The sequence below is a fragment of the Vitis riparia genome, chromosome 14, assembly GCF_004353265.1.
Source record: "Vitis riparia cultivar Riparia Gloire de Montpellier isolate 1030 chromosome 14, EGFV_Vit.rip_1.0, whole genome shotgun sequence".
Taxonomy (NCBI): domain Eukaryota; kingdom Viridiplantae; phylum Streptophyta; class Magnoliopsida; order Vitales; family Vitaceae; genus Vitis; species Vitis riparia.
The window spans coordinates 15,659,604-15,673,883 of NC_048444.1; positions in this window are offsets into that span (position 1 = coordinate 15,659,604).

The following is a 14,280-nucleotide window of genomic DNA, read 5'->3' on the forward strand; positions in this document are numbered from 1 at the left end:
TTTTATGAAAATAGATTTTAAAATTTGGGAGTAGACATTTTATAAAAATTCATTTTTAAATAAAATACTCTTATAGAATTTTTAAATTTTGCATATGGAGATTCTCCTGTAACATTGGGTTTCCAACTAAGAAATAAATATTTTTTGAAATTCTCAAAGAGGATAATATATTCATCAAGCTAATTACTAATGTTTTAAAAGCTCTATTTTCAAAAGATTAAGTGGGAGAAGGTCATAAGCAAGCCCATAGCCTCCAAGATTGAACCCATCTTGACTTTAGGTGCATTACCATCTTAAAGATGGGGTGGCCCAAAGAATCAAGGGATATGGATTATCCTTTATGGACAAGACTATATATGTTTCTAGTGGGAGTAGTCAATCCTAAAGATGGAACTCTTCACTTAGTAACATTGATGTTAAGGATCTTGGTTACACACTTAACTTAGACATAAAGTGGTAGAATCACCTAAAGTGGTCCCACTCGCATGGGCTAAGGGCTAAACATAAAGGTATGTTGATCAATTAGAGAGGGTCTCTACCCTAGTAATAAGAGTCATGACCTGCTTAAAGTAGGTTTGATTCTTATGATATTAGGATGCCTTGCAAAAAGACATATAGTTTGAGAGCACTACATTTTTGCTAAATTAATTACCAACTTGTCTTGAATGCTCAGTTCTTTTTTTTTTTTTTTAATGCATGGAATTATTATATTTATTACAGATATCATGTCTTTAACTTGTCATCTCTTATCTTTTGTTTAAATTGGACTTAATTACATACTGAAATTAATTTGGATGTAGTATTAATTGCATAGAAGCTAATTTAGGTAGAGTTCGTTATTTCCTTTGAACAAACCTATCATAAAGTAAGAGAAGCATATCAAAGGTGGCATAAGACGGATCAGAAGAGTAAGTGTTTCATACTTGGGTCTTTACATGATGCGTTGCAAAAAAAACACATGTCTATTGTCATAATCTATGATATTCTCTTTAAAGCTACAAAGGTTATTTGGTGATAAGTGTAAGTCAACTAATCAAGTTACCCTTAAGACTATTATGAACACCAGGAATCATGTTATCTTAGAGATCTTACCTGATTCATTTGGGATGGGCAAGAAGATTCTCAAAGAGTGGACAAGTGTTCATTTGGAAGTCAAGGTTCTTTAGGCTCTTCTACCAAGAAGAAAAACAACAACACCAAATGAGGAAAGTTCAAGAAAAAAGAATAAGAGAACAAACTCATGGGCACTAATTCCTTTGTGACCATTTAGAACACTAGAAAAGGAATTCTTGGAGTGCCTAAGGATAGGCAAGTACACAATATGTTCTCGTTGTTGAATACATAGTGGTGGATTTCACCAATTGTGGTGGATAGATTCTAGGCCCATTATCAACAAGTGAGAAGGTCACATGATGGGATTGCACTTACCTTGGCTTTAGTTGCAAGGTTAGTTGTGTAAGTTAGTGGGAATTATTATATTTTTTATGTGAGACTCCATTATCACTTTGTGAAGGAATGAGAGTACTAAGATCTCACTAAAATAAAAAACCTAGCACTAATCAAACATTTAGCTTATAATGCCTAGGTCATATTAATCTAAATAGGATCCAAAGACTGATCAAATCAGACACTTTTATTCTCAAGGATTTTTCAATCTATGAATCTTGTATAAATGGTAAGATGACCGAAAGGCCTCTTTATTTTTAAAAGGACATGAAAACAAAGAATGTTTAGAGTTAATACATACTAACGTATATGAACCTTTTTGTGTTTATGCATGGAAAGTATGGGTATTTGATCATTTCATTGATAAATACTCTAGGTTTGGATATATAGATTGGAAATTTGATGCCTTGGATAATCTTACTAAATTTAAGACAGAATTCGATAATGTATTAGGTAAACATATCAAGGCATTTCGATTAGATCGAGGTGGTTTGTCTAGTAGGTTTGATTCTTTCCATATGGAGCATGAGATCATATCCCTATTGTGTGCACCAAGGACTCCATTGAAAAATTGAGTAATGGAAAGAAGATATTGAACTTTGATAGACAAAGTGAGATCAGTGATTGCTTTCTCATTACTTCCCATATTCTTTGGGGATATATCTTAAAGACTATATAATACCTTTTTTTTTTAAGATGTGTATCAGTTTATAGGATATCCAATAGGATTTTGGGATTATTACTTTATAGTTAGGATTATAAAAAAGTGTTTGTTGATACAAATACCATATTTCTGATGAAGATTATATGATATATAATAAAGCAAATAATGATATAGATGGGAGAATACTAGAAGATAGTCCCACTATACACAACATACTATGGATCCAGTACCAACAATTCCTATTTCTAGTACACCAATGCCATGTCGTAGTGGGAGGGTTGTTAATCAACCAGACAAATTCATGTATTTAAGAAAGTATTTCGAGGCCATTCTAAAGGAACATGAAATCAATTCCAAAGATTATGATGATAGAATGAGCGATGTGTATACACATTTGTTTTAGCAAAAGGCTATGGAGGCAAAGTTAAAATCCTTGTGATTCTTATGTAGTCTAGGTTCTTATAGAAACACCTAAAGGAATAAAACCCATAGGTGTAAGTTGGTCTACAAGAGGAACAATGAAGTAGATGGAAAAGTTGAGATTTATGTGGCTAGTTTATAGCTAAAGGTTATAGTTCGAAACATTGTTTCGAATATAGGAAACCTTTTCACCAGTAGCCATATTTAGATCCATCAAAGTACTCTTACCCATTGCGGTACATCTCATTTATGAGATATTGTAATAAGATGTCAAGATAGTATTCTTAAACATTTATCTTGATATTAGCATATATGATGTAACTAAATATTTTCATAGCAAAGGGCCTTGTGTGTACGAGAAACTATAGGGAAGCATTATGGTGTTCTAGGATCTTATAGGTAGATGACAATCTACTTATTAAGAATGACGTAAGGATATTGTCATCAGTCAAGATCTAGTTGTCTACTTGGTTCTAGATGGAAATCTAGAAGGAGAGCAATGTATTCTTAGGTTTAAAGTCCTTAGGGATAACAAGAATAAGAAAATTGTGCTATGTCAAGCATATACTCTAGTATCTTTTGAGAACGAGGGATTATGTGCTTTTGCTCCAAAATATTGAGATAGTTTAGAGAGTAATGATGGTTAACAAGATACCTTATGTGGAGAACCTAGTAGATCCCTTCACCAAGACACTGACAGGAATAGTCAGTGTTGGTGACAAGGATAGCATAGGTTTTAAATGAGTATATGACATTCTTTATAGGCATGATTCTTTAAGGGCTAATGGGAGAATGTTAAGATAGAGCCCTTAAAAGCCTAACATGACGTAATAAAATTGGAATTGGTTATTTATTTAATGATGTTTCAGTTTCACTTTTATCTATCCTTGTTCCATATACTATACATTATAAGCATTCTTACATGCAATAGAGTAATGATGGTTAACAAGATACCTTATGTGGAGAACCTAGTAGATCCCTTCACCAAGACACTGACAGGAATAGTCAGTGTTGGTGACAAGGATAGCATAGGTTTTAAATGAGTATATGACATTCTTTATAGGCATGATTCTTTAAGGGCTAATGGGAGAATGTTAAGATAGAGCCCTTAAAAGCCTAACATGACGTAATAAAATTGGAATTGGTTATTTATTTAATGATGTTTCAGTTTCACTTTTATCTATCCTTGTTCCATATACTATACATTATAAGCATTCTTACATGCATCTTTTGCATTGTACGTGACTTAGGTGCATTAAGAGTTGCACAGATATAAGTCATGGGTTCCTTGCAAATGGATGAGTTGTTCACAACCGATTCATGGGTCTAGGCAAGCCATTAGAGGTTGTAGTGCACCACCTCCTAATTGGAAAGATGGTTGGTCTTAGCTATTAGGATGGTTTTCCCATGATGAGTGCATTAGTGTGTATGGTTACACATTGGGTAGGACCTACGGTGAGTCATGACTTAAGGTTATCAAGTAGTCATGACCACACCAAGCTACTTCATTGTGTTGTCCCTTAACCTTAAGAGAATATTAAGCTTGTGTTAAAGTTAGTAGTGGCTTTAACCTACAAGTGAGATAGTAAGCTGATCATATATTCTCTATGGATTTGGTCACTATAGATGGATGCTGAAAGTAATAGGTATTCTCATAGAGGCTACATGATATCTCACATGATTGAGACATTGTGTCATCTTGGGTGATCTTAAAGAGGTGTGTTCATGGAAACTATGGCCATAGTATTTCCTTAAGTGGAACTTGACATAAGCTCTTTGAGAGCTAAGACATGTTAGTTGAATACACAATAGGATGATTTGTAACTAAAGTATAATAGAGGTAGTCTTGAAAGGCTGATAGCTTTCACCTTGTTACACTATGGACACCAGTTCATGGGGAAACTGAACACAATGGATAGCATATCACAGACCCAAGCACATAGTGTCTCATTGTTATTTACATATGATACTAGAGTTTAGTTTATTCTCTATAGTGTGATGTTGAATCAACTTCAGAATTGAATTCTGAAGAAGCCAATACTCTTATGGGTCCTAGTAGTCCCCGTTTTGAGCTCATATACCTTGTTGGCATAGATTATGAGGGTCAGATTGGCTTTAAGTTCACTTTTGTGCATAAGGGCATTTTGGTAACTACATAAGTTTGCACAAGGTAAATGAACAAGGTCTCTAGATTGGGTTAATTGATTAATTAGTAGGCCTTATTATGTTAATTAATCAATTAGGACCCATTTTGGGCTAAATTAAGTGACCCAAGCCTATGTGGGCTCAAGTCACTTAAGCCCAATTAGGAACCCTATAAATACCCCTTATGGGTTAAGGTTTCCATAACTTTTGTCTTCCACCATCCAAATAGAAAGAGATTCATAGCCTTCATCCTCCTTTCCTCCCCACTAGAAGTGTGTCAAGAACAAGGTTGAGTCATTGGGTAGAAGATCGTGGGTTTACAAGACTTCCAACAACTTCAAGGACATCTTCAATAATTGGAATTTAAGGTTTAGGAACACCCAATCCTAAAGGTTAGTACTTTAACCCTAAAATATCAAATTTAAAAAAAATTGGTATTGCTTTCATTGGTTACATCTAAGATGCCAACACAATCCCAATTGGGCCCTCTCTATAAGTAGTTTTTTCTTTTCTTGAGTTTTGTTCCAACCAATCTATATATATATACCATATACAAAACTATGAGGAGTTTGTAGACTTTCTTTTCATATTTATTTTATTTTATTTAAGTTATTTATGTTTCTTAGTTCCCATTTATTATCTTTTTTGCACTTATCAGTTATTTGAGCGTACACGCCCGATATCACTTGTGTTGTACATGACTTGAGTGCATTAAGAGTTGCATAGAAGATCCAAGTCATGGGTTCCTTGTAGAGTGATAAGTAGTTCACAATCAATTCATGGATTTGGACAATCCATTTGAGACTATAGTGAACTGCCTCCCAATAGGAGGAATGACTTATCTTGGTCGTTGGACTAGTTTTCCCATGGTGAGTGCACTAGTGTATGTGATGCACACTAGACAAGACCTATAGTGAATCATGATGTAAGGCTATCAATTTTCATAATTCACCAAGCTACTATACTATATGGACTGTCAACCTTGAGAGGATATTAAGCATGTTTCAAAGTCAACAAAAGGCTTTGACCTATGGGTGAGACTTTAAAATGGTCACATATAACTATGGATTGGGTCACGGTTGATATAGGTTGGTGGTAACAAGTATTCTCAATAAAGGCACCATGATATCTCATGAATTGTGATAGTGTATCCTTTTAGGTGATCCAAAGGACATGTGATCTAGAAGACTATGGCATAGCATTTCCATTAGTGGAAATTTGACATATGCTCCTTGGAGTTAGAGTATGTTAATTGTACACATAATAAGTGGGATCTATAACTCAAGGATTGGAGAGGTAATCTTGATAGGTGATGACACTACCTTGTTAAATTACAAATATCAATTCATGGGAAGTCTACATGTAGTGGATAGTAGGTCATGGACCTAAGCTTCGTCTCATTATTATATGCATAGGGTACTAGAGTACAATTGAATTTATTTAATGGAATATTGAATCAACTTCAAAATTGGATTATGAGGGAGCCAGTACTCCTATAGGTCCTAGTGGTTCCCACGTTAAGCTCATATATCATGATGGCATGATTTATGAAGGTTTGGTTGGCTTTAGGTTCACTCTTGTGCATAATAGCATTTTTGTAATTATGCATATTTGCATAGGGGATAGTGAACAAATTCTCTAAAGTAGGCTAATTGATTCATTAGATGGCTCTATGTGGTTAATTAATCAATTAAAACCCGTTTTGAACTAAATTAAGTTACCTTAGCCTTGGTAGGCTCAAGTCACTTAGCCCAACAGGGGAACTCTATAAATACCCTTCAAGGAATCCATCATTTTTTTCGTGTGAGAATCATTTTCCACCTTTAAAGAGAGAAAACCTAGGACTCTTACCTTTCAAAGCATATACTTTGGAGTGCTAAGATTGTGATTTGAGTCATCGGGTGGAAGATCTTGGGTGTATGGGATCTTTGAATACTTCAAGCTTCATCTTGATCAAGTGAAATTGATTTGGGATCATCCAAATCAAAGGTAAAGTTTTCTTTGGATCCTAGAATGTTAAATAAATTTATTTTTGCTCATGTTGCATAGGATTTAGAGGTCTAGTAGTTTACATGCACCTATACAATCTAAGGCTTGGAAATGAAGAGGTCCAAGGTTCCTAGTAGTGGTGTTGTGCTTGGAGAAACTGTTGACAACCCTACTCAAAGAGTTAAGGTCTCCCTTAATGGAAATGACAACATTTTGGTGGGCTTGAAATATAACTTATAAAAATAATATTTAAAAAGAGAGATGATGAAACAATAAGGGTCCATAGCTCAGTGGTAAAGCATTTGATTGTAGATCTAGAGGTCATTGGTTCAATCTTGGTTAGGCCCTCTCTATAAGTAGTTTTTTATTTCCTTGATTTCTGTTCCAGCAAATATATATCTTCACCTACAGTATATATAAAATGAAATTCTAGAATTCAAAATATTAACTTGGTCTTTAATTTGATTTTAAGAGCTTTCCATTTATTTTTGTCATGTTTCTTATTTACATAAATTCATTGTCTTTAACTTGATCTAAGAGATTCACAAAAAACAGCAACAAGGTGGTCAAAGATTAGGAGTTCCATCTTCATGAATGAATCAATTATTGACCAATCTAGTCATCGAGTTCATCTAGTAGTTCCTTTGCCTCTTTTTGGTATGAGAAACTACAAGCTCTTTCATCATAGGATATTTCTCATCCTAAGGAATAAGAAGAATAGGTCAATCAAAGCACTCATCTCCATCTTCCAACCTTTCTTCTCCTACCAAAAGTGCTCCTGGTTGTAATTTTTCAGTGGTATTCAGTATACTATGGCCTCTAGCTATATGATAATTTTTCGCATAGAATACAGTTCTCCAGTATTAAAAGTTGTTATAGTATCATGTTTATAATTAGGTTTTTTTTTTTTGTCTATTTATTGAGAAAATGTTGAAAGAATTTAAACCATTTGAATTTTGATATGATGGTTTGGTCATTCTAAATATTTCATTATCTAGAAACCAGCAAAACATAAAATGTTAGTTTGAAAGTTTATTTATTTAATTATTTATTTTTTTTCTTAATCCCTAAGGATAGAATTTATTTAACATTTGATGTTGATGACTTTATTTTATTGGCAAGTTTGTTTCCAAAGTTTTTGTAAGAATACTTGTTTTCCAAAATGGAGCTAACATCCATATTGGTAATTGTAAAAACCTTATACATACACTCATCCTAGAATTATTTTGATCCAATTTGCTCTTTCCAATCTTAGATAGTTGCACTTTTTATATCTAATTGTTAGTGGATTAATGAAAGAGAGTAAACTATACCATCTAAATTTGATTAATTAAGGTGTTTGAGAAAGGGAAAAAATATTTATTAATCCACTTCTATGTCCAATCCAATTAGAATATTTTTTTTATTATTATAATTGGTATAAACAATTTGTGTATTCAAAACGGGACTTCATTTTATCTTATTGAAACTCAAACTTAGTATTAATCCAACAACTTAAGGTCGGTCACTTACCTTTTTGCATATTTCAACTTTATCTAGAACCATTTCTTCTATTAAATTCTTAAATCTATTTACTTTTACCATGTTCTTTTTTATCTTTCTCTTATACTTTTGATACCTTTAAATCAAATCACTTTGTTGCACTTGTTCATTGTTGTCCATTCCTCATGGTTGTACCAACATAAACACAATGTTAGATTCTTTGGATTGTTCCATTCAAAGCCTTGGACCGTTAGGGTATATGCAAAACCATCCTAAGGATCTCTAGATCTATACAAAATGGAAAACATGGCAATAAAAATCATCAATAACAATATATCTAGAGATAAAAATCATACTTGTGATCTAGATGTTCCTTCCTAAACCTATTCTAATTGGTAAATAAACTGGCGCAGATCTTGAAAACCAAGAGATTTTATGTTTAATGGCTCTTTTTCCCAAATCTAGGCACTTAAGGATGGTGGAATCCTCTCAAAGAAGGAAGACTAGGGTTCCTCTCTTTGGATCCTCAAAAAACTGAAGAAGAAGACTTAAGTTTGAAGCCTTAACCCTTAAGGGGGTTTTATATAGGCTTCATTATAGACTTAAATGAATCAAACCCATCTTAAGCTTAAGTCATTTAATTAACAACCTTGTATTCTAATTGATTAATTAGCCTTATTGGGCTTTTATTAATTAGCTCAATCCAAAGATAACATTCACAAGCTCCTATGCAACCTTACATTTTTACTAAAATGTCCTTATGCACACATGTGAATAAATAGCCTAACTAAACCTCAAACATTATGTCACCTAAGAATATGAGCTCAAATAGAAACCACTAGAACTCATAGGAAAATACCGATTTCCTCATAAGTCTGAAGTTGACTCAACATCCCACTATAAAGAGTCAATTGCACTCTAGTATCCTATGATATCAAATTAAAATGGAATATTCAGAGTTTGTAACCTACTATCCACTGCATACAACCTCCCTATGAATTGGTGTTTATAATCTAAAGGGGTGTATGCTATCAACCTCTTAAGATTACCTCTACAACCCTTGAGTTATAGATCCTCCTATTATGTAATTAAATGACACACTCTAACTCACAAAAAGCATATGTTAAATTCCAGTAAAGGAATTACTATGGCACCATAGATTTCATGATCTTAAGTCCTTAGGATCACTCAAGGGGACACAATGTTTCAGTTCCATGAAATATCTTGTTACTTCTATTAAGAATACTTCATTAGGCCTCTAAAAGCAAGACATGATGTAACAAAATTAGACTTCATTATCCTCTTGTTATCTCTTTTATGCATTGACATTGAATTGAGCATTCAATCTACATCACTTACATTGTACATTACTTGGCTGCATTCGGAGTTGCATAAAAAATACAGGTCATGGGTTCCTCACAAGATGATAAATTGTTTACATTTGGTTCATGGATTTAGACAATCAAGTAGAGACTATAGTGCAATACCTCCTAATATGAGGGATGACTTATTTAGTCATTGGGATGAGTTTCCTATAGTGAGTGCATTAGCGTGTATGGTTACACACTAGATAGAACCTATAGTGAATCATGACATAAGACTATTAGATTATCATGATTCACTAAACTATTATATTGTATGGACTCTCAATCTTGATAGGATATTGAGTCTGTGTTGAAATCAACATAAGGCTTTGACTTATGGTGAGATCCTAATGTGGTCATATATCTCTATAGATTAGGTCACTGTTAATGAGGTTGGTGGCAATAAGTATTCTTAATAAAGACGCCATGATATCTCATATGATTGAGACAACATGTCCCCTTAGGTGATCCAAAGGACATGTGATCATGAAATTTGTGACTGTAGTAATTCATTTAGTGAAATTTTACATATACTCCTTAGAGCTAGAGTATGTCGATCACATAATAGGAGGATCAATAACTCAAGGATTGAAGAGGTAATCTTATCGGGTTTATAGCATTATCCTATTAGATTACGGACACTAATTCATAAGGAGTCTATATGCAATAGTTAGTAAGTCACGGACCTGAGTTTTGTCTCGTATTTTCATAAAATATTAGAGTATGGTTAAGTCTCTTTAGTGGAGTGTTGTATCAACTTCAAAATTGGATTATAAGGGAGCTAGTATTTTCCTGTAGGTCCCAATGTTCCCCACTCAAACTCTTAGTTCACGCTAGCACATGCTTTGATGGTATTTTGGATATGTAATTCATAAGTGTGCATAAGGGTGTTTTGGTAAACACACAAGGTTGCACTAAATCTTATGAATTGACTTTCTAGATTGGACTAATTAATTAATTAGTGTCCATTAGGGTTGGTTAATTAATTAAGACCTAAGTGGACTAGATTAGGTGACCCAAACCCTATTTGAGCTTAAGTCATTTAAGCCCATAAGAAAGCCTATATATAAACCCCCTTAAGGGTTGAGGCTCTAATCTTATAGTTCAATTTTCTAAAATTTTGGAGAGAGACCTAGCCACCCTCTAAAAAGAGAAAAAAAACTCACTCTTCTCTTTGCCAAGATCCATGAAGGGAGAAATTAGACAAAATATCATTAGGTATATGAGTTTTACAACAACCAACAGGGCTTCAAAGTCTTTATTGAATGGAAAACAATCAGGGAACATCTAGATGGTAGCTATGAGCTTTTTTGCTTTGAATCTAGTATTTTTGTGGTTTTTATTGTCATAGGTTTCCATTGCTTAGGTCTAGAGAAGCCTAAGATAGAATGATTGCATCGTTTGAGATCTAAGGCCTAAGAACAAAGTAATTCTGAAGTTCCCAACAACTGTCACCTACCTTCATCAATAATGACCCAATCTAAAAGGAATATATTATCACCTTAAGGTCTCACCCATAGGTCAAAGTCTCTAATGACTTTAACACAAGTTTAATATCCTCTTAAGGTTAAGAGTTCATACAATAGAGTAACTTGATGAATCATGACTACTCAATAACAAATATCATGATTCAACATAGGCCCTATCCAATGTATAACCATACATACTAGTGCAATCATTATGGAAAACTCATCCTTATGATCAAGAAAGTCATTCATCCAATTAAAAGATAATGCACTATACTTTCATATGGACTACCTAAGTTCATAAATCAGTTGTGAACAACTCATCAATCTTGTAAGGAATTCATGACTCAAATCTTTTGGGCAACTTCTAATACACCTAAGTCATATACAATGCAAGTGATACAGACATAAATATTCAAATCAATATCAATGCAAACGATAAATAGATAAGTGGAAACTCAAATCTAACTTTGTCACATCATATTTTATTTTTTAAGAGCTCTAAGCCAATACACAAAACTTATAAACTATAGTCTTTTAAAATTTGTATTGTTATTTATTAGTATTCAATCCTTGACTCAACATTAGAAGAAATTATTTAGTCTAATAAAAAATTTAATCTCTTGAACTCGTGGTTAGATAGGAATATATCGATAAGATTCAATTTTTCAAGTAAATAAATGTAATTCAGTTCGTAGAAAAAACCTTTCATTGTTAAGATATTTGTAGCAAATGATCTTGATTTATCATTTAAACTATATATTCATGTATAAAAATCAGCTTACATACTAATATATATAAAAGTCATTTTATCAACAATACTTTTGCATTTTATAAATGTTCAATCCATATCTTTTCTTTATTTATTTTTCAAAGATAATATCCATAAAAAAGTCTTTATTGAAACCTTTCTCATTCTATATTTTACTTTTCATTTAGGGAACATTCCACAATGGATAAAATAAAATAAAATAATAAATAAATAATAAATAAAAAGCAAAAGGAGGTACAAGGAGAGTTATTAGGTTCCTCCACTTCACGACCACTACTGTTTCCCCAGTATTTCTTTTCTTTTCTTAAATCTAATATATTTTTTAACCAACTTTTAAGCTCAAGTGGCATCACATTAACTTAATATACCACCCCCTCCTTCAGCTTTAATGGTATAAGCTGAAGTGGGCTTCAACATCAATAGCAACTTGTGGCTGAAAGCTCTTGCGATAAAACAGCTTGTGGTCTGTGCCTCTGTAGATTCCCATTATGGGTTACTTGTTTGAAATTCCTTTTGGGTTTGGTTTTTTGTTTTATCTTCTTAATATACTGCTAATGCCCCATTAACTCATCCTAGTGGTACACGTGGCTAAACTTAGACAACACAACTTGGGTTTTTAAGATAAATATGTTTCCTTTAAATATTAAAAACTTATGGTCCACAATGCCTTCTGAGACTAAAAACAAATCAAACCAAAACACTGAGGTTTCAAGTCTGGCTTGCCAACTTTAATAAAAAAAGGCATGCATTCACCACATGCTAAGCCCACAACTCTAGCTGAGGGGGATTTCAAAAACTTAAACCATTGTTTTTACCAAAACCAACTAGGAATAAAAGGACAATTTTATTTCTACGCTTTCTTCCTTTTGACATTTCAATCTTAAAGTAGTGTTGTTTTCCGTTTGTGGTATCACCAACCTACTATCATATACCTAGACTCCATTAGAATGGTATGGAAAAACAATAAAAGCAAGCTGTAAGGCAATAGGCAGGAAATGCAGTGGGCAATAAGCAGCCGCCCAAGACGAAGTTGGAAGTGACAATGGGAGATTCCCATAGTAATGAAATAATGTGGGTGGAAGAGGCACCACACAATTCAAATGGTATGAGAAACAAGTAATCCCACTGCTCTTCATGCTTTTGAGTTAATTTTTACACACCTTCACACCTCACGATTAGGTATATCTGGCCTTTTCACATCTTTTGTTATTTCAGACTTATGCCATTCTTGTTCAACTTAAGGCTTCCTTTAAAATGTAAATGATTTCTTCAAATAGAAATGCCTATTTTTCTTCTTCTTTTCTTTAATGAAATGCTTATAGCATACCTTTTTCTTCTTGCACTTAATGGCATGACCTATAATTCTACGTAAAACTAAGATATTTTACCTACATACCTATTTTGGAAGCTATCCCACGTTATAGTATTACTTTTTTAAAATAAAATAAAATTATAAGCAATTAAATTGGAAAGTATCTTTAATTTTAAATGAAATTACATTGTCGAAATAAGAATACGTTGGACAGCAATTTTAGAAAGTGTTTCTAATTTTTTTAATACTTAAAAATTTTTATCTTTCAAGTATAAAAAAAAATTAGAAATACTACTTAGAATCACTACCAAACGTATTCTAAGTCTTTTTCACATGAATTTGAAGACCATCTTTTATGTACAATGAATTCAAATATTTATTTTTTAACAAATTTGAAGTATCAATAAAATTTGAAAACCGTTTTTTCATTGACTAAGAGATTTTATTCAAAGAAAATAAAATTTTGAAAAATGTTTCTAACTTATTAGATCATTTGTGATTATTTTGTTCTTTTAACTTAGCTATGAGTGCATATTTTCCTATGATTTATGCTATCAACTTAGAAGACTTAGAATTATTATTGAAATTTTGCCTAAATCTTTTTTTTTTTTTTTTTAATTTCACTAAGTTTCATAAATTCAATTTGGCATTTTATGATTTCCAAAATCTACTCAAGTCCAGTCCCATAAATTATTCTCTCTTCTTTATAACATAATTATTCTTTACACTTAACAAATACTATAAGAAAGAAATATCATTATTTATTGAGTTTGTAACGATGAATCGCATCCCTCTAAAATCATTGAAGAGTCAATTAAGGAGTATGGAGTGTTGTGTTATGAATGTGAAGACAAGTGTAGGTTTTGACTATGGGTCTTATGGATTAATTTTTACATCCAATTAAATCGTATCTCCCCATATACGATTAATTTTTTTATTTCATTTGATAATAAAACATATTTTAACCACATAACTTATAAAATAAAATTAAAAGGAATTTTTGGGTTGATACTAAAAGGTTACCTATTTACCCACTTCCCTAAGTAGTTTCATGGCATAAGATCACAAACGTTTAATTACAATCAAAGTTAAGGGAAGAGATTATTAGGGTGCAACAACATTATTCTTAAGTTTGATAATAATTCACCCAAATGTTATAAAAGATTTAATCCATTCTTACTTGATACAAATTAATTTTCGAATGAAACGATCAAAACCAA